This window comes from Protopterus annectens, chromosome 14.part0, assembly GCF_019279795.1.
Source record: "Protopterus annectens isolate FY-2018-M chromosome 14.part0, PAN1.0, whole genome shotgun sequence".
Lineage (NCBI taxonomy): Eukaryota > Metazoa > Chordata > Ceratodontiformes > Protopteridae > Protopterus > Protopterus annectens.
In genome coordinates, this window is record NC_056748.1 from 1,169,818,074 (window position 1) to 1,169,837,943 (window position 19,870).

Consider the following 19,870-nt stretch of genomic DNA (forward strand, 5'->3'; position numbering starts at 1 on the left):
GACTGTTTTGGAGCAGGAGGGGAGAGGGAGAGACCTCGATTCAGGGTACTTGATGACTCCCAGGTGATTTATCTTCTCACACATCCCAGAACTAGTATCTGAAAAGGTCATGGGTACTGGTGCCTGGACCAAAAAGGCTTCAGATACCATTGTATCTTTCTCAAGTGGAGCTTGCCAGGGGTATCATGAGAATCATAGCTGCCATGATACTCAGAATCCTGAGGTGTTCCCTCCCTTGCCCACTAAGGGAACCTCATCAGCCAAGGAAAACATTGCTAACCCCTCCTGGTCCATAGTGGCTGTATGTGCAACACCAGATGGATCTGGAAAAAAATCCAGAATAGATCCAAATGTAGATGTATTTTTTTCCCTGTGTAAGAAAATCTCTTTGTACTGAGGTTTTTTTGGTATCTTAGCCTGCATAGGAGATCTCTCTTCAAAAGATAGAGATTCCTGACACTTTGAAAGAGAGTCTGCATAGATAAACAAGTCATCTAAATATGGCAAAAAGTGGATACCCTGTAGCCTGCAATGTGCTGTAAGTGGAACTAGACACTATGTGAACACTCTTGGGGCATTGGATAGCTGAAAGGCTGAGGCAGAGAATGGATAAAGTGATCCAGACACAGACCTTAAGAAACATCTAAAGTTTTAACGGATAGAAGTGTGATGATAACCATCTTTTAAATATAAGATTACCAAAAAATCTCAAATGGGGAAGAAAGGGGTAAGAGACTGTGTTGTAAACGCATCTCAAACGTGGGCACTGTCAGAAACTGATTTAAGAAAAAAGGGTCCATAACTGATCTCTAGGCATTTTCTTTATTTGGCATCAGAAGTATTATTTAATGAAAAGCTCTTCCCCATTGAGAAAGAGGAACTATTTCTGTTACCCCCCGTAAAAAAAGCATGTGCTGCAGGACAGGAGGAACAGAGGGGTTTGGTCTGGTGGACATGGAATAATTCCCTGCAAATGAGGGATCTCTACCCAGTGCCATTTGTACCCCTGCTGAATCAGTTTCAGAACCCATTTGTGTGAAACAAACTGTTGCCAAACAGAGAAAAGGAGATTCAGACTTTCTGGAAGGGATGAGAGACTGCCAGGTTGAGTGGGGGGACAAGACACAAGTCATTTTAACTGTCCTTTGTTCTGGGGAGGGGATCCTGCATTCTTTTAGGGAACTTCCCCACCATTGTTTTTTTAATATCTGATTACCAGCATGTTACTGAGACTTTTTATTTTGTTTCTTGCCACAGCTGGACAAAGGAGCAGAAAAAAACTTGGAAAATTTAGAAGAGGAGGGATAACAAAAAATCTGAGACACTTAACCCTCTCATCACATTTTGTAGCAGTGGGACCAAAATCTCTAACCAAAGGTGAACTTAAAATCTCATTTTACATCCTCTAGAAGGTGCTGAGAATGAAGCCAGTGAAACCTCCTCAATACAGTACCAGTGGCAGCCTCACTGAATGTGGTGTCTACAGTCATAAGAACACTTTAAGTGAATAGTGACCGTAAAAATAAAAGAAACCACACCACACAAAGCAGATTTTTCCTCACAGGAAGGAACTGCAGGTAAAATATTCATCGTATTTTCATAGCTGTTCAGAATAAACATTTAACTTATGAGCTTGACAGTTCAACATTATAAAAATTAAAGTTGCAGAGGCAAACAATTTTTCCCCAAACATTTCATACAAAAAAGAAAATGTTTGCCAACCGCACCTCCTGCTAATTATGTATAATAACTCTGTGATATGTTAAGCTGTACAGAGGAGTAAATATATTACATATTTCAAAACAGTAGTAAAACCTTATATGCTATTACTGCAGCCCATGGTAGTGCTATTCTGTATTATGACTAATTTCGCTTCACTTTGTTTATAGAGTATGGAGTGGTTCACCATCTAAGTCTGGTGTAGTGGGTGTTCTAGAGCTGATCAAACCACAGATGCTTGAATGTCAGAAACATGCAGCCAGGGACTCAAATGGCTGTAAACCTGCCTGACCATCTGCTCGTGCCTGAACTGGAATGTCAGTTTAACAACACAGCTGCTGTAGTATCTGCTTGTTTCCTAGGAAATAGAACTCAACCTCCCTCCAGTCAACTACATCTGTTTCTCTTTATACCTGCTCAACCTTTCGACCAAGGCATCAGGATGGTTCTAGTTTCAATAAAAAGTGGTCCTTGATGGCCTATCTTAGATCTTTCCCTATTAAACACTTTCCTGGTGGTGCTTTCTTTGAGAATGCTATACCTGCCTGATTTCCTTCCCGTGGTCCCCCCTCAAGCTTTCTTAGCTTCTCTGCACCTCAAGAATGCATACCTGCATATCCCTGTTCATCCTCACTTCAGGAAGTTTTTCCGTTTCTTGGTGGGTTCTTTGCACTTTCAGTTTTCTGCCTTGCCTTTTAGTCTTTCCCCTACTCCAAGGGTATTCACAAAATACTTGGCCCCCTGCCATTGCTTATTTAAGGCTAAAAGGACTCCAAGTTTACCCTTACTTGGACAATCTAATTTTTCTGGCCAGCAGTCCAGACCTGTTAACTCAACATCTGAACCTAGGTATTCCCTTTCTGCAGAGCTTAGGTTTCTCAATAAATTTCAAAAAATCATGCCTGACACAAAGTCAGGATCTTATATTCCTGAGGTGCAGGTTCTGGACAGACTTCTTCCTGTGGAAAAAGCAGTTTTTGTCAGGGGCTTCATGGAGGCTGTTCTGGCCCTTCCTTCCATCACGGTCAGGGAATTTCTGAGACTGCTGGGGTTCGTGGCCTCTACTATTCCCATGTTGCCCTTTGCAAAGCTGGACGTGAGAAAGTTGCATTGGATTTTAGAGACAGTTTGTTCCTACCATGCTCATCCCTTAGATGTCTTAATTCCCCTTCTTCCCTGTCTGAAAACATTGTTAGCTGCAACTCAGAACCCTGGCCTACCACTTCAGGTACCTCAACCAGCTCAGCAACTCTTCACAGATGCCTCAGACTTGAGTTGGGGAACAACCTTTGCTACCAGGAAAGTACAGGGTCATTGGTCCCACTCTTAAAAGAGGGAACTTGTCAACATCAGGGAAATGAGGGTTCTAATTCTAGCCATGCAGACCTTTCATCCTCTATTCTTGCCAGGACCTGTCAGGATCCTTACAGACAATACCACAGTCCTTTGGTACATAGACAAGCAGGGAGGCACAAATCTTATCTTCTTTGTCACTTTGGCCATCAAGGCTTGGAAATTGGCTATTCAGTACAAAGTGACTCTGCATGCTGTGTACCTTCCTTCTGCTCAGAACTGAGTGGCAAATGCATTAAGCAGATCTATGACCCAATCTCACTAGTGGATGCTTCCTAGGGATGTCTTTCAGGATCTAGTTTACTGGTGGGATACTTCAGAAATGGACCTTTTTGCATCTACTCTGAACAGATAACTACCTCGTTTTTGTGCCAGGGTCCCTCACCCTCAAGTGTGGAAGATGGACACTCTACCCTTCTCATGGAAGGGGATGTTTCTCTGTGCATTTCCCCCTTCCCTTTAATTCAGAAAGACCTGTTGAAAATTCTATAGGAGAAACCAAAAATCTTGCTAGTGACTCCCTTTTGGCCAAGACAGCACTGGTTCCTCTTCTTCTGCAGTTAGCCAAGGGTCATCACTACAAGTTACCTCACCAGACGGACCTGCTCACTCAGGACAAGAGATCCTTGATTCACCCCCCAGCTGTCAAACTCTACAGCTGATTTTGTGGGTGATCAACTTTTGATCCCTTTCAGGCACCTATTTTCTAAGGGCATGCTAAGGGTTTTGCAGGAGGCGAGGAAACCCAATACTAGAAAATCTTATATTTCCAAATGGAGAAGATTTTCCATTTGGTGCCAAAAAAGGAAAGATGATCCGCTTTGTGCAGACACTTCCTTAATACTTTCTTACCTGTCTGAGTTGCTCAACAGTGGTCTTTCCTATTCCTCAGTCAAAGTCTGTTGTTATGAGTTGTCTGCCTGTTTGCCTTTAACTCCCCCATTAGCTTCCAGATTAAAAGTTAAGCTTTTTCTTAAAGGCATCCTACACTTAAGACCGCACAGGAAACCAATTCCTCCTTCTTGGGATCTTAACTATGTGTTAGAAAAACTTACTCAGTCCCCTTTTGAACCAGCAGGTTCTGCTTCTCTAAAATTTTGCACATGGAAGACAGTACTTTTAGTAGCCATAACCTCTCCTAGAGGGGTCTCTGAAATTCAGGCATTGATGGCTTTACCCTCTTTTTTTGGTTCTCTAAGGTTTTGCACATGGAAGACAGTACTTTTAGTAGCCTTAACCTCTGCTAGAAGGGTCTCTGAAGTTCAGGCATTTATGGCTTTACCTCCTTTTTTGGTTTTTCACAAGAACTAATCCAACCTTCATGACCAGAGTGGTGAATGAGTTGTCTCTGAATCAGTCCATGTGGTTGCCTAACTTCTTTTCTTCTCCTCAGTCCCCTAGTGAGAGGATTTTACATTCCTTAGATGTGCATAGATAACTCAGATTTTTCCTTGACAAGACTAAGTCGATTAGGTGGTCTGACCAACTTTTTGTGTCTTTTTATTCCAGGGCTCTGAGTTTGCCTGTGTCCAAACAAACTATTTCCACATGGATCTCCAAGGCTGTTGTGTTTTGCTATGAAATCCATGGGAAATCATTATCTTCATCTGTTAAGGCCCATTCCACAAGATCAGTTGCATCCTCAGGGGCTTTCTTCAAAGTTCTAGATGCTCATTCCATCTTGGAAGCTGCCACCTGGTCATCTTTTCATACGTTTATGAAACATTACAAATTAGATTCTGTATCTAGATCCAAGGCAGGATTTGCCAGGGCAATTCTGCATGGATTCCTGGAAAAAGCTTCTTAGCTTTTCCCTACTCTATCCTCCTCTCTGGGTTCCTTTTGAGCTTTTGCACTCTCCCATATGTAAAGAATACTGCAACACTGAATAGGACATAAATTAGTTGTGTAAAATCTTACCATAACCATAGATGTCCTTCTCTTCTGTGTTGCAGTATTCTATCCCTCCCACCTTCCCCGTACAACTTGCTGTTTCCTAGGATGATTTCCTTTAGGCTCCTTTTGGATTCCTGTCCTCATGGGGCTTTCTTATTCTGAAGATTGTACGTGCGAACGTCCCTTTTTATGGCTGACATTGTCTGTACCTTTGTGCAGTGTCCCCTGTACAGGCAGTGACTCTAAGCTTTTGTATACAGGCCGATGGTTGGAATACAACCCATATGTAAAGAATACTGCAACATAGAAGACAATGACATCTATGGTTATGGTAAGATTTTACACAACTATTCTTTTTAGGGAGTAATAACTTTATGATTAGGGAGAAGGTGGGAATTTTAGGTTTATGGAGCTGTAGTGAGAAGGAGGTGAAGGAAATTTAGGTTTAAGGAGTGATATGGAATGGGAAGGGAAGGGGAATGTACGTTTAAGGAGCAATCAGGACTTTAGTGTTAGGGAGGGGGGACATGGATTTTAGGGTTAGGCAGTAGGTGGTAGCTTTTTTTTATTGGTTAGGATAAGGTTTCTGGTAGGGATAGTTAACAGTGTGGGAGATGGGTTAGTGGGAAATAGAACACGTTCCGAAACATGCATATGGCAGTGAGGGATGTGTGTCTTGAGCAAATGTGTTTCAAGGACATGTAGTAGGCCCTGGTATAGTGGTACTCTTACTTGCTTTAGTCCTGTTATTGGAGATGAAGTTCTTTGTTTTGATGTTGGTGGTGCATGTGGATTAAAGATGATGATACCTTAGATTTCTAGGACAGTACAGAACTGAATGTTACATGGTTTCCTAGTTACATGACATTATTTTTCTTACATTTTATTTCAAGACTAAGGTCATAGGATTCCTTGTTTGAACGGAACCGTCATTGATTTTTTTTCCCTTCAATGTTACTTCCTTTGATCTATATATTTTTTTATAGTAAGTTGCTTTATTGATAAGTGTGCCAATAATTTGCGCCTTAGCATCAGCCCATTGTGTATCAAAAGGAGTATTAGAGCTAGGAAGGATGTTTGTAAGCCCATCAAGTACCTCATTAATTGCCTTAACAATATCATCTTTCTGGAAAAGTGAAGGATTAAGAGTCCAGTTATAACCTTTCTCAGTGGGATTTGTTGTACTGGACTAATTAACGGTAAGTGTAATTCTAGAATGGTCCGAAAAAAACGTGGTTCAATATAGAAGTTAATGTTAGATCTCAGAAATATATTTTTAGATTAAAAAGAAGCTCAACCTCACCCAAGTTTTATAGGAATGTGAGTAGAAAGTAAATTCTTTTGATGCTTCATTTGTCTTCTGAAAGTTGAAGAGGTCAAATAAGTTAAAAACTATTTTTAAGTCAGAAATTGCTGTTGAAGCATGCATATTATGTGATTTACTTCTACTAGTCCTATCAGACGTAGGATCACCAACTGCATTCCAATCGCCCCCTAAAATATAATAATAGTTAGCAAGTTGGCTTAGAATGTTATAAATTGACATTATAAACTCTTGTTGTTTAGTACATATAAGTTCGATAATAGTACATGTTTACCAAAAAATGAGTTATTTTAAGACTGTGTAACACCATCTCCCTTCCTCATCTGAACAGTATTGTAATATGTTAGCCTTTAAAGATTTTCTGACAGTAAATGCAACTCCAGTACTATTTGATTTATTGCCTGACTCAATTATAGTCCCTATCCACTTTTTACCCAGCTCTTGAGTCCATTGACCCAACATCATGTGAGTCTCTTGAACAAAAATTATTTCAGCCTTTGATTTAAATGCTCGGTGAAAAAATAAGCTTCTTTTTTGTTTCATTTGTATACCTTTCATATTCCATGAATCAATTGTCCACATTAACACTCCCATTAAAATTGTACCAATGGATAGTAAAATAGTGTTTTAAGAGACCATAAGAACCATTTTTATCGCATAAGTTTAAATGTAAGAAAAATGACTCATTGCACTCTGCTCTTCCTGCTACCAACCTGTGCCTAACCACATTCCAAAAGAGCCAGGAAGAGAATAAACTAACAGTGTATAAAGAACCATGTAAGCAAATAACATTATATTCTTGCATCGATATGTGTTCTTCATTTTCCAACATATTTAACCTGAAATTCAATATAAAAAACATTTTAAGTAGATCAGAAATAGCATGACTACCCCAAAAACTCCATGAAAACAAGTCACGTAGCCTCCTTATGAAATGTTAACTTGTAGAATATAGAAAAAGCGGCAGGGATTTTTTTAAATTCAAACAGGTTGACTGTAAAGAAATACACAAATCATTTTAGTAGAACAGATAACATTTAATGTGTTGGTTTGTTTTTCTTTATCTGAGTGGTACCAGTATGTTATAAATGATAGACATATGCAATAAAAGCAAGGACCAGCTTAATGCTTTCATTCTTATAGAAAAAAAGGCTCCAAGACATGAGAATACTGTGCAGGTACTACATTATGTTAAGGTGGCATGAAGTCTATTGCATAAACTTTGACGAGTGTATATAAGACCCAAGAGATCTCCCAGCCATTAATAATGATTTGTCATCATTGACAAAACTCCAGTACAAAGCACATATGCCATTATACCTGTAATTTGTCACAAAGATATAGTTATAGTTATTTAGCTGGCCAATCTTGAAAATCAGCATTTACAATATATCCACCGATATTCAATATGTGGTTATCAGATGATGTTGATAATAGACAGACTTCCTTTAAGAGCAACTTAATGCTAACATTCAGAAAGAAAAAATAGCCCCGGTACATGAGAGCACTTTCACAGGGACCCCCCCCCCTATAAATAAGTGTGTGCACTGTAGAATCACTGTTATATGTAAACAGAGCCCCGGCGACCAACTTGGTCAATTAAAGTGGAAAACCAGCAGAGGTAGTATTGAAGTACGAAACACATTACTTACATTATTTTATCCCAAACTTACATTAGTTTGTTTCCTTTGATATTCAGTATGCAGACATCCAATAATGCTATTAATAGGCAGACTTCGTTCAAGACCAAATTAATGCTAACTTTCACATAGAAAGTATAGCTTCAGTACAAGAGAGCACTTTCACAGGGACCCCCGCTATGATAAATGGAAGAAAGTGCACTGTGAAAACAGTGTCATAAATGCACAGAACCCTGACGACCACACAACATTGTGTGTAAAACCAGTGTAGATAATATTGAACTACAAAACACATTACATGTATTATTTTGTCCCAAACTTGCAGTTCTTTAGTTAACACAGTTTGGTTTCCACTATTACCAGTATATCCATTAATATTTTGTATGTGGTCTTATAATGGTTCAACAGTCAACTCATTCAGGTGACTTGTTGCAATCAGAAACGCACAAAATGGTGACAGGCTTTGTCGATCTTGTTGAATTTGGTGTGGTAAATCTTGGGTAAAAGTAATTTTGTTCCCATTTCACATTTGGTGCTTTTTTCAGTTTGGTAGCCGATACGATTTTAAAGGCATCTTGATAATTTAAGAATTTCATGTATACCTGTCTCAGTTTATCTTGTTACCATAGTGTTCTTAGTGCACAATGTGCTCTCTCAATAATGATATGATTGGATTCAGCCTGCTTTTCTAGGAGGCAGCCAATAATTTGGTGCAAAACTTTGGTTAGTTTTGACTGTTTGTATTTTTTGGGTATTCATCATACCAAAATGCTGTTTCTTCTGCTTCTTGCATCTAGTTCTAGGATTTTTTATTGCAGTTATTGAATGGCTTTAGTATTAGATTGTGATGTTTCTAATATCTAATCGATTTTTATTTTGTTTTCTAATGTTTTAGCTTCTGTTGTTTATGGTTCATTGTGTTACCAAAAGTTTGCAGTCAGTTTGATAGTTGTTGAATCACTGATTGTAATGGTTGTAGTGCCATTTTGAAGTCTTCCAAGTTCGGGAAATGTTCCACTTTTGGTATACTTATGCCCTTCTGGCCTTCCAGTTGTCTGGTAGTTCTTGGTCATTTGGAAATAATTTCCTTTTCTTAAGTGGTTATAGCTGAGCATTTAGATTTAGATATTTGTAAGTACATGGTATCAGTTTCATTTGCCATCCTGATAGTCCCCTTGATAATGAATGACTCCTCGATTTTGCATCTCGGAGGTAAGTCTCTACATGGTTATCTATTTGTTGTTTTCTTTTCCTTTTTTTTTTCCTCCAGCATTTTTGAAGCCTTCTGGTTAGTGAGTGGTTTAACTAACCTTTAAAGTCATTTTGGAGCTTAGTTGACCATGTTTGCACTGGCTTATTAGATAGTTTTTTTTTTTTTTTTTTTTTTTTTTTGCTCTTCACTTGAAGACCTGAGGGTGTTGGGCACTGGCTTGTGCTAGTTTGAGCTATCTACATTTCTGATCAGAATAAGTACATTCCAATGATAAATGGGAACAACCTGCAACCAATCAACAGGTGAAGAACCAGTGGGTGGCTTCAGCTACAGGGGCCACAGAATGAAATGTAGTGCAATGCCTACATTACCAAACACTAAGACTACAACACAGAAGTCCAGTCACACAATTTCAGTATTGACTGGTATGTGGTGTATAGAAGTAGTAGTGTAGTAGTAGAGTAGTTTTCTACTATAAGAAGGGTAATGTGCTTATCCAGCTTCAGGTGAGGGCAGAACTGAAGAAAACAGTGGAGTGATGTAGTTTGGACAATAAAAATATACCCCATGCTCAGTTAAATTCTACACTCATTAAGCATAGTGGCAAATTCTCATGTACAATAGGCAAGTGCATCATGGAAATCTTCAAGAAATTAGAAAGATGGAAGTCCATTGCTTACAATAGATAACTGAAAAAAAAACTGTTCTAACACGCCTAACATTGTTGCCTTTGATATTGCAGAACCCGGGTGTTAGCTGTAAGACATTGCACCTTCCAACAATACCCATTGTTGACTGGAGCTTCCTGCCCATTTGATTACCTAGTATCTTTCTGGTACTCTTCCACGTGAGTGGAAACACCCGTCTTAGATCACCTTTTGGAACATGCTGACATTACTTCTGATATATTGTGATACAAAAGGTATAACATGCAAAAGTTGTGTTAAGGCCCAAATTATGATATTTGCACAGAGGCCACAAAGTTTGCTGAGCTGTACACCCTTCCATAATCCTTAATGTTACCTACTATTCATGGTGATATTTATATCAAAGGTTCAAGTGGCATTTTTGATTCATGCAGTTCTTGCTCTGTTTGCCATACTTCTGCAGAGAGTGTGCTGTCCTTCAGTGGGTACATGTCCTGTTTCACCCTGCTTGACCTCATACAGCTATCCAAAACACACATCACCATGAACACTCACACCAAAGACTGTAATCCTTTATAGACACAGAAATAGAACATGCTGGCACAATGGATTTCTATTCCAAGGAATCCTGTACTTAATGAATAAACTTCCTGTGCATGTCTACTAGAAAAACGGTTTTCCAAGATAAAAATTTGCAGATGTAGCTGATGGTTCAAAGGACTCTGAGTAAAACCTAGCAGCATAACTGTTAAACTCCAGGGTGGGGTAGCATCCTCCTCTGAGCATGGGGGAGGGTCTAAGCTAAAAGGTGCCTTTAAGAAAAGCCTTGCACAGTTTTGATGAAGCTAAAGAAGCATTTTCACCTGAATGAAAATTGGATATTGATGGTAATTGCAGTTTGATAGTAGAGAAACTAGCCCCTTCTTGAAAAATAGATGCTAAAAACTCCATGACAGCAGGAATAGGGGAGATGAATGGGTCTGATTCCCTCTGGAGACCCCAAATGGAAAATCTCTTCCATTTACTCCTGTAGGTCTTCCTGGTAGAGGCCTTCTGGGATGATGATAATATCTGTCAGACCGGGGAGGAAAGCCTGGGTTGTCTAACCATCAGTGGAACTGGAGAAACCATGTGGTCAACTCGAGGGCTGTCATACCCGGGTGATCCATCCCTGTGGGATGAGAGAGAAGATCTGGACTGGGGTCCAATATCCAGGGTGGATAGCAAAGGTAAGACTAAACGAAAGGGAACTATACTTGAAGAGACTGAAAGGGGGAAATAAGGATAACAGTGCTGTTCAACCGAAGTGCCTTCTGTACAGATTTGGAAATTAGACGCAACTGAGGATATACGCTGCATGCACACAAACAAGACAACTCCCACTACAACACATAAAACCACATCTCATTGTATCTCAACTATCAAGCCCATAAGGTGTGACACCACACGACCCACTATTTTGGTCATAGTGAGACACACTGATGTCCCTCTTATCAGACTGGATAAGGAGAAGGTTACAGTTAGTTGCCTGTCAGGGGCCAAGACTCACCAGGTCACGCAAGCACTCAGGTAACTAAACCCCAAGTAATTCTGTCTATTTTATTTTTCCAAGTCTTTTGGGTTTCTAATACCATAATGATTAAAGTTCATGAAATTAGTATTGTTTCAGTCTTTGATGTTAGCCAGAAGTGTTCTTCGCAGCACCTTTTGTAATTCATATGGAGTTACAGGTCTGTATTATGTTGCCGAAATCGTATTCTGGCAAACACATATTCACTGACACCAAATGAGTGAAGATCGCTTCAGCAATTCGTTGAATTTGCTAAGGGCAAGGATGTAACTGGCCAACAACATAACTTTGCCCTTTTTTCCACTGTAGTGCGATCTCGGAGTTAGTATATATATATATATATATATATATATATATATATATATAGTTAGGGGGTGTGGGGGGGCAAAGCCCCCTACATTCCGTGGGTTCGATTGACATAGATGTTGCTCCATTGTTCTTCAGGCAAGTATTTCCTTGCTCTTTGTAAATTCAACGAATCACTGAAGCAATTTTCACTAATTAGGTGTTGAATATTTGTTCACCGCAGTACGATTTCAGTGACGTAATATAGACACTGGAGTTTCATGTATTGGTAGCATATCTAAGTATGAATGTAAATTATTTTTTTTATAAGACCTGTTGCTTCTACTACTATATCCTTCTTCCACATTGCCCTCGTTTCTGCCTGCAAATCCTGGTATTTTATGACTTTGTGTCTCTCTCTACGTAAGACACTGTACTCACTGGCTGTAGCAATTTCAATGATCAATGCTACTTTTGTCTTTTTTTCATGAACTACTATATCTGGTTTTCTCACACCTGTTTTTTGAACCGTTGGTAACGGGTCATCCCACGTGATATAAACTTCATCATTTTGTATAATGCTTTGTGGCTCATGTTTCCAATGTTTTTCAGCTACTTCAGCATTATAATGTTTGCACAATCCGCACTGCAACAGTCCTGCCGCATTATTATGCCTTTCAGTATACAGTCCTCCTGCCATCAGATGTGTGACTGTTTCCAATTCTGTTTAAAAAAAAATACATACATTTGTCTGTTTCTCCCACATTTTCAATGGACTTTGTAAACAAGTGGGTATGTAGTCCACTGTCATGGGCCACCAATATTAACCTTTTGTCTTTTGGTTTAAATTCACCTCTCCTTAACCATTCCTGTGTTTGATCCTGATCAACATGAGGTTATTCCAAGAGTTTTCTGTACTTGCAACTATATTTATGCATTTTTTACCTTCTCATCTGATCCTTCACCGTATATTATTTCTTTTGTTTTTTGGCACATTCAGTTGTTGCCTGATTTTTATCTACTTATAGGATAATAAGAGGTTACTAGGCTAATGACCCTGGGGCTCTTACAAGCCTAACCAAGAGTTTAACCCTAAAAAAGAAACCTCAGTCAGCACCTGTTACCCCTGTCAATGAGGGACACAGGTGAACTCCTGGGATGAATTTGTGGTTTTCCATCTACTCATCAGGGTTGAGCTTGAAGAGGGTCAGCGAGGCACTCTGTTTGACGTGTATGAGAACTCTATTCCAGAGACAAGGCAGCCTCTGGGAGACAAGCCTGTCTCTCCAGCAGGTTTTGTTGATGTTGCATATTAGACTTAGGCCTTTTGAGCGGGTAAGGAGTGAGGAGATAGACTTAAGGATATGGAGCATCTCTAGTAGGGCAGGGTCCAAGATTGCCTTGTAGGCGAAACACAGATCTGCTCTAAGCAATCTGTATGATACTGAGTAGAGTGATCGTGATTTGACTGTGTCCACATAGGACAGGTATTGGAAGCCATGGATTCTCTTTGTGTGGTATTTCTGTGGCCTTTCCAGTTGGTGCAGGTGTTTGGAGAGGTACATACCAAACAGGGCATTATACTCAATTATTGGCCTAATGAGGGAGGAATGCAGAGAGGTAATAACCTCCTTTTTTGAATGCAGTCCCTTTACTTATGAGCTGAACCAAGTAAAAGGCTTATCTGATCACTGCCACTACATGATGGTTGAATGTGAGATTGTTGTCAACCTGTGTATCCAGGTCTCTCATCACAGGTTGTGTGCTTAGGGGATTGCCATTGATGTGGAAATCAGTAGGGGCTGTATTTTTGCCGAATGGTATGATAATACTGTTTTTTTTGCATTTAACTTAAGATCATGACTTTGTCACCAGAAATTTATTTCTGTGAGACCCTCTTGCAGTATGTTAACATCATTCGGGGAGTCAATGACAGCACCTAACTTACAGTCATCTGCAATCTTGGTCAGCCACAGGTCTTTTGTCTTTGCCTGGACCTCTGAGAAGTAGAGGCCAAATGGTGGGGTACCCAGGACAGATTCCTGAGGAACACCACTAGTGACAGGTCTGCTGTCGGAGGTGGAGGTGCCTTTTTTGACTTTGTGTGTCCAGTAGGTGAGCCAGTTGACCACCCACCTGATGAGATAGGAATTTACTCCAAGTTCTGTTAGCTTTTCAGTGATGTCCAAGTGGGGAATTGTGTCAAAGGCTTTGGTCAACTCAAGGTAAGCTGTATGTATTGACTTTCCCTCATCCAGGACCTTAGTGGCAGTCTCAAAGAAGTCAATCAGGTTCATCAGGCAAGATCTGCCCTTGACGAATCTGAATTTGGTGGGGTCAAGTGCTTGGAGATTGCCTATGTACTTGTTTGTGAGATCCATAAAAATACGCTGCATGGCTTTGCAGATCAGACTTATCAAGCTAATGAGGTGATAGTTTCCAGGGTCAGTAGTGGCACCACCTTTGTGCAAGGGGATGACAGTGGCACTTCTTCACTCTGGTGGAATGAAGCCTGTACTTAGGCTGTGGTTGAATAGGATGCTCAGTGGTGAAGCTGGTTCTTGCTGCAGATGGTGCAGAATACAGCCTGGGATACTACCAGGTCCCATGGAAGCTGTGTTCTTTGCATTGGATAGGGCCTTTAACACTTGAGCTATGGAGATGTGAGGTGCAGGACAAATATCGGGGATGTCAAATGGGCCTTTGGGGGGGGGGGCAGGTGGGTGAAGTGTGCCTTGAACATATCTGCTAGCAGGTTGGCTAAGTCAACAGGATCAGTGTAAGTGTTACTGTTAAGTACTAATTCAGAACAAACCTGAGCTTTACCATGGAGGTTCCTGATGTAACTGAAGAAGGCTTTGTGGATATTCTTTGTTTCAGAGGCTAGTTTGATTCATAATTGGCTTTGGAGATTTTTACTAGTTATCTAATTTGCTTGTTGAGGTTAAGGAGGGTGTTGTTCCAATTTGGAATTTGTTCCTTCTTACCCTTGGACAACAGTTTCTTCCTTGTAAAGCCTGTTGATAGAGGATGTCCACCAGACAGGTTTGTGTTTCCTTGAGAAGCAGGTTTTAGTTCTGTTGGGTATAGCCGAGTTCATGCAGTTGTACAGGTGTTTGTATAATTCATTGGCATATACTGTTCAGCATCGTTGTCTGCATCCTGTGAGGGGGGAGTTGATGTGAAGCTACTGATACCCTCCCTTAGGAGGTTGTAGTCAGCTTTTGAGAAGTTTTTTTTAGCCTGGTTACACCTGGGGGTGGCAGGATGGAAACTCTGAACAAGACAGACAGATGATCTGATCTCACCAAGGAAGAACTTTCTATGGGAGTGGTGTAGCGGTCACCCATGTTGGTGAAATCCAAGTCAAGAATGTTATCTTCCCTTGTGGGGGATGAGACGAGCTGGTCTAATGCGTTAGAATTGATGAAGTCAAGGAATTGTAGGGTGAGTGCAGTAGTGCAAGAATAGTTCACCCAGTCTGTGGTGGGGTAGTTGAAGTCACCAAGGATCAGTGTTATTAGAGGTGTCTTGATAGAGTCAGGTTGGTCCAGGTAGGAGAGTGGGTGTACTGAGTCATGGAAGGGGAGTCTATAGCTGGCTATAACTTGAATGGGTGTCTTGCCAACTGTCATTTGCACCTGGAGTAAGTTCTAGTGCATCATGCTGCCAAACCAGTCTGGAGGTGTGCTTGTCCTTAATGAAGATAGAAACTCCAGCACCCTTAGTCTTCCAACCTCATTTTGGGGTTGGAATATGTGGAATGAGATATAGCCTGGTAAGGCAGGGTTTTTCTCTGCAGCCTTGAACAAAGTTTCTGTAACTGCACAGATGTCGGCATCTTCCAGTGCAAGGAGAGCCTCCAGTGAGTGCATTTTCAGTTTAAGGCTCCTAGCACTTAGCAACTTGACTTTCAATTTGCTTTTTGACAGATCTTTTTTGTTGGAAGATTTGTCTTTGGGACATTACCTAAAAAAGACACAAAGGGGGAGGCAAGAGCCTTTGCCAGAAAATGGAATCACAGGGCTGACAGTTGGAGGCCATCTCTGGCAAAGCATCGAGGCATGCGGTCTCTCGCTGCATTTTGTTATCAAAACTGTACTGCATTTATTTATTTGCTTGATTGAATATTGCTGGGCTGTGTCTGCATTTTGTTAACTGTACTGCATTTATTTATTTGCTTGATTGTATACTGCTGGTCTCTGTCTGCATTTTGTTTCTCAGGGTTAGTGCAGCACTTGAGCTCAAAGCCAGTTGGTTTCACAGTGGGGGTTGCTTTACATTCTGTGAAGCCAGCCATCCAAGGTGAGCTACTGGTCAGCTTTTTGTGTTTGTGCCTGAGGGTCTGAATTTTCTTTTGTGCTACTGGTATGAAGAGTTGCATTTCTGTGAGATTGTGCTCAGTATCAGAGCTCCTTCCTTGTAGCTGGCTGTGATTGATTATATAGCCATCTGGATATACAAAGCTGATGCAAGTATACTTTTTTGCAGTTGATCTGTTTTAGTGATAGTTAAAAAAACTGTACTGCATTTATTTATTTATTTGCTTAATTGAATATTGCGGGGCCGTGTCGACATTTTGTTAACAAAACTGTACTACATTTATTTATTTGCTTGATTGAATATTGCTGGTCTCTCTTTGCATTTTGTTTCTCAGGGTTAGTGCAGCACTTCAGCTCAAAGCCAGCTGCTTTCACAGTGGGGGTTGCTTTACATTCTGTGAAGCCAGCTCATCCAAGGTGTGAGCTACTGGTCAACAGCTTTTTGTATTTATCTGATTGCCTGAGGGTCTGACTTTTCTTTTATACTACTGGTATAAAGAGTTACATTTCTGTGAGATGGTGGTCTGTATCAGAGCTCCTTCCTTGTAGCTGGCTTTGATTGATTCTATAACCATCTGGCTGTATAAAGCTGATATAAGTATACTTTTTTGCAGTTGATCTGTTTCAGTGATAGTTAAAACTGTACTGCATTTATTTATTTGTTTGATTAAATATTGCTGGTCTCTATCTGCCTTTTGTTTTTACCACCCTCCCTCCGAAGTGGTTGTTGTATTCTTAAACTTGGTGGCTTTGGAATTGCTTGTCCCTGCTGTAAATTTGATTTTGGACACTCCTCCCAGTCCTTCTCATTTGCTCACTCTACTGAGTATAGTGAGATCATTTGGGAAGGACTACCCCTTGTTTCTTTGATTTTGGACAGTCCCCCCAGCCCCATCTTATCAGCTTATTCTACTGTGTACAGAGAGAGCATTTGGGATGGACAAATCCCTTAATTTCTTCAACTTGAATTATTTTCTGTTTTCTTCCTCTCCTCTTACCAAAAAAAAAAAATACACTTTATTCAGCTGCTTTTAATGTAATTGTGTTCTTCCTATTTTATAAACCTTATTCTACTTTGCTGCTTGCTCTTAAGTGTTTTTATTCTGCTGCATTTATTACTGCTTGTTAGTAGCCTGGTTAATTGTATCTGTTATTCTAAGCCTGTTAGTTTTGGTTTTAGCACTTGAGCTTCAGGCCAGTTATTTTACATTTAAGAAGGTTTTTGCAGTGTATACTCTTGTGGAGAAACTCGTATCAAAACCCTCTTTCTGTAAGTCCACCCAGGTATTCAAAACACTATGTCTGGTCAATTCTCATCAGTTTATCTGGTCAGCCTGGTCGACATGGACATACTGAGACAGTGTTAGTAACTGCCTCATGTTCACTGACAGCCCTCTTCTCCTAGCACATAATTCTTCTACTTGTGAGAAATGCATCTACATCAGTAACCTGGAATTCATGCTTTCTCATGCTACAGTCAGTACTCCTGACAGAGGAGCTTGCCAGCACAAACACCACACCACCCATATCACACAGCCAAGCACAACACACCCCCTCCTATACAGAGGTCCTCAATAAAAACTTACCTAACCAACAGAGACCTCCAGAACACACTCACAAACATTCCCCACACAACACCAAACACATCACACACAGCAGACAACATACCACTGTCTTATAAACACAGTCCTTAAGGCATAATAATAAACCAACGCAGCCCATAGGGCATAACAATAAACTAAACATACTAGTCATTGGCAACTCAATTGTGAGACACACCAATGTCCCCCTCACCAGATTCGACAAGGAGAAGGTACATAGTTGTGTACTACGCTAATGGCCCTGGAGCCTTTACAAGCCTAGCCCAAAAAAATCGCCCAGGTACCGTGCCTCCTGATGTTGGTTAGTTGTCTGTCAGGTACCAGAATCTGCCACATCATGCATGCCCTTAAGTCTCTCCACAACAAGTACAAGTATGACTCTGTCATTGTCCATGTTGGTGTGAATAATTTGAGATGACCTCCCTGGACTATATGAAGAGAGACATGATTGAGCTCAGAATATGTGTCCCATGCAGCTATGACTCTAGCCTTAAGCAACACCCTACCTTCCCCAAGAATGATACCACAATTCCAACAAAGAATAATTGACTTCAACAATTGGCTTAGTTTCTGGTGTCATTCCAAGAGGATCCAGTATCTGCCTGCCTGGGATGACATATTTGATTTCCATTCCAGCTTGACATAGATATGCTTCTGCTAATCTGAGTATAGAAATAATTTTAGACATATTCTTTTCATGTTTTAAAACTTTCACTATGTTTGGGTCCTGTGAGGTCAGCAGATATGTATGCAGTCCTACAATTGAAGATCTATACAAACAGTTAATTTCAAGGAGGCACATACCTCCTTCAGAACAGGGAATATCTAGTCTTGGTATACACTGATTTTTATAAATTGTTTGATAAGCATGAAGCATCCTTGTTTTCCTGTCCAGCTGATTCATCAACTTTTGGGATCACTCTAAAACTGTAAGTTAGGACATAAGAACAAATTGGTTTATACTTGGACTTTGTTCCTAGATGTCAGTATTAATTTTAGTCTTTTAAAATATTCCTTACTAAGTTTTATTCTCATTTGTTTATGTTTTGTTGTTATCCTTCATCAGTTCTCAAATATTTATGTGCTCCCACTGGCTCAAGTTATTGTATATCATATTCCTGTCTCAGGCTGATGTTTTCTTGGTGCTGCAGCTTTCCTGTTTTAAAGGTCGCTTTTGCACATTTATCAAGACCAAATGGCATTCTTGTATCATCTGAAAACATTTTGACCACATGCATTTGTGTTTTCAGTTCGTCATCTGATGAGCTATACACTTTTAAATCCTCCACAAAAAAAAAAAGATATGTGTGTATACTTTATTGTTTTCTGGGAGCCAAATTGTAGCCATGACCCAATCTGTTAAGCAGACAGTGTAGCGGGTTAAGGGCAAAAGAAAAGAGCAGCTGTGACAAAGAGTCACCCTGAAATTATCCCCCTTTGAATTTTTAACCCTGGAATAGTAATTGTCCTTTATCATGGCTTAACAGCAAAGTGGTTTGCCACTGTTTCGGGGTTGCTCTGATAATCGATCAGTGTAGGGTATATCTTACAAATTTTTAAACACTGTTTTATCCTTGAATGTGGGATACTGTCAAATGCTTTTTTGAAGTCTATCCATGCCATGCTTAGATTCTTCCCCTTTTACAGTTCTCCATTATGATTATAACAACAAATGATCCTTTGTTCCATATGACTTTATTTTGTTACCCTTTTGTTCTATTGCCATGATTGAGTTTTCTTCTAAGTAACTATAAACTCTTATTGGCATCAATTCTAGTCTGTAGTGTATATGTTGTTGGAAGACAAGTTATTGATCTATAGTTTTTAGCATAGCTTGCAGGTTCACTGTTACGTAGGAGTATTGTTTTTGTGTTGCTAACCAGGCTGCCATCTGTTTGGGGTGCGCATATAAATAGTAGTTACTTGTGACTAAATCTTTATGTAAAGATGTTAACACTTTTAGCCAGAAGTTAGGTACTGCGTGTGGGCCAGGGGTTTTCTTAACTTTGTTTCAATTTCTCTGGCCCTTACTTCATCCCATTTCATATTGTGTACATTTGAACTTTTTGTACAGTGCCCCTTTTGGGATGTACCTTACCAGACACCTGCAGCAACTGGAAAGACCCCCAAAAGTACCTCACCAAGAGGATCAAAGGGCTCAAACAGATGCCATATATCTGTGCCTGACGTATAAAGCCATGTCCAACCCGGAATTAATGGACATGCTGCACCTCAGAAAATCCAAATCCCATTGAGCTACGCGCTCGAGAGACTTGAACCTCAGCACTGAAATAAATAGG

At 40.2% G+C, this 19,870-nt stretch overlaps 1 protein-coding gene across 1 annotated transcript in view; it reads left to right on the forward strand.

Annotated features, from left to right (window-relative positions):
* The window catches only part of GMEB2 (glucocorticoid modulatory element binding protein 2), a 2,829,650-nt gene that overhangs the window by 421,403 nt on the left and 2,388,377 nt on the right, over positions 1-19,870 (forward strand). The window lies entirely within an intron of this gene.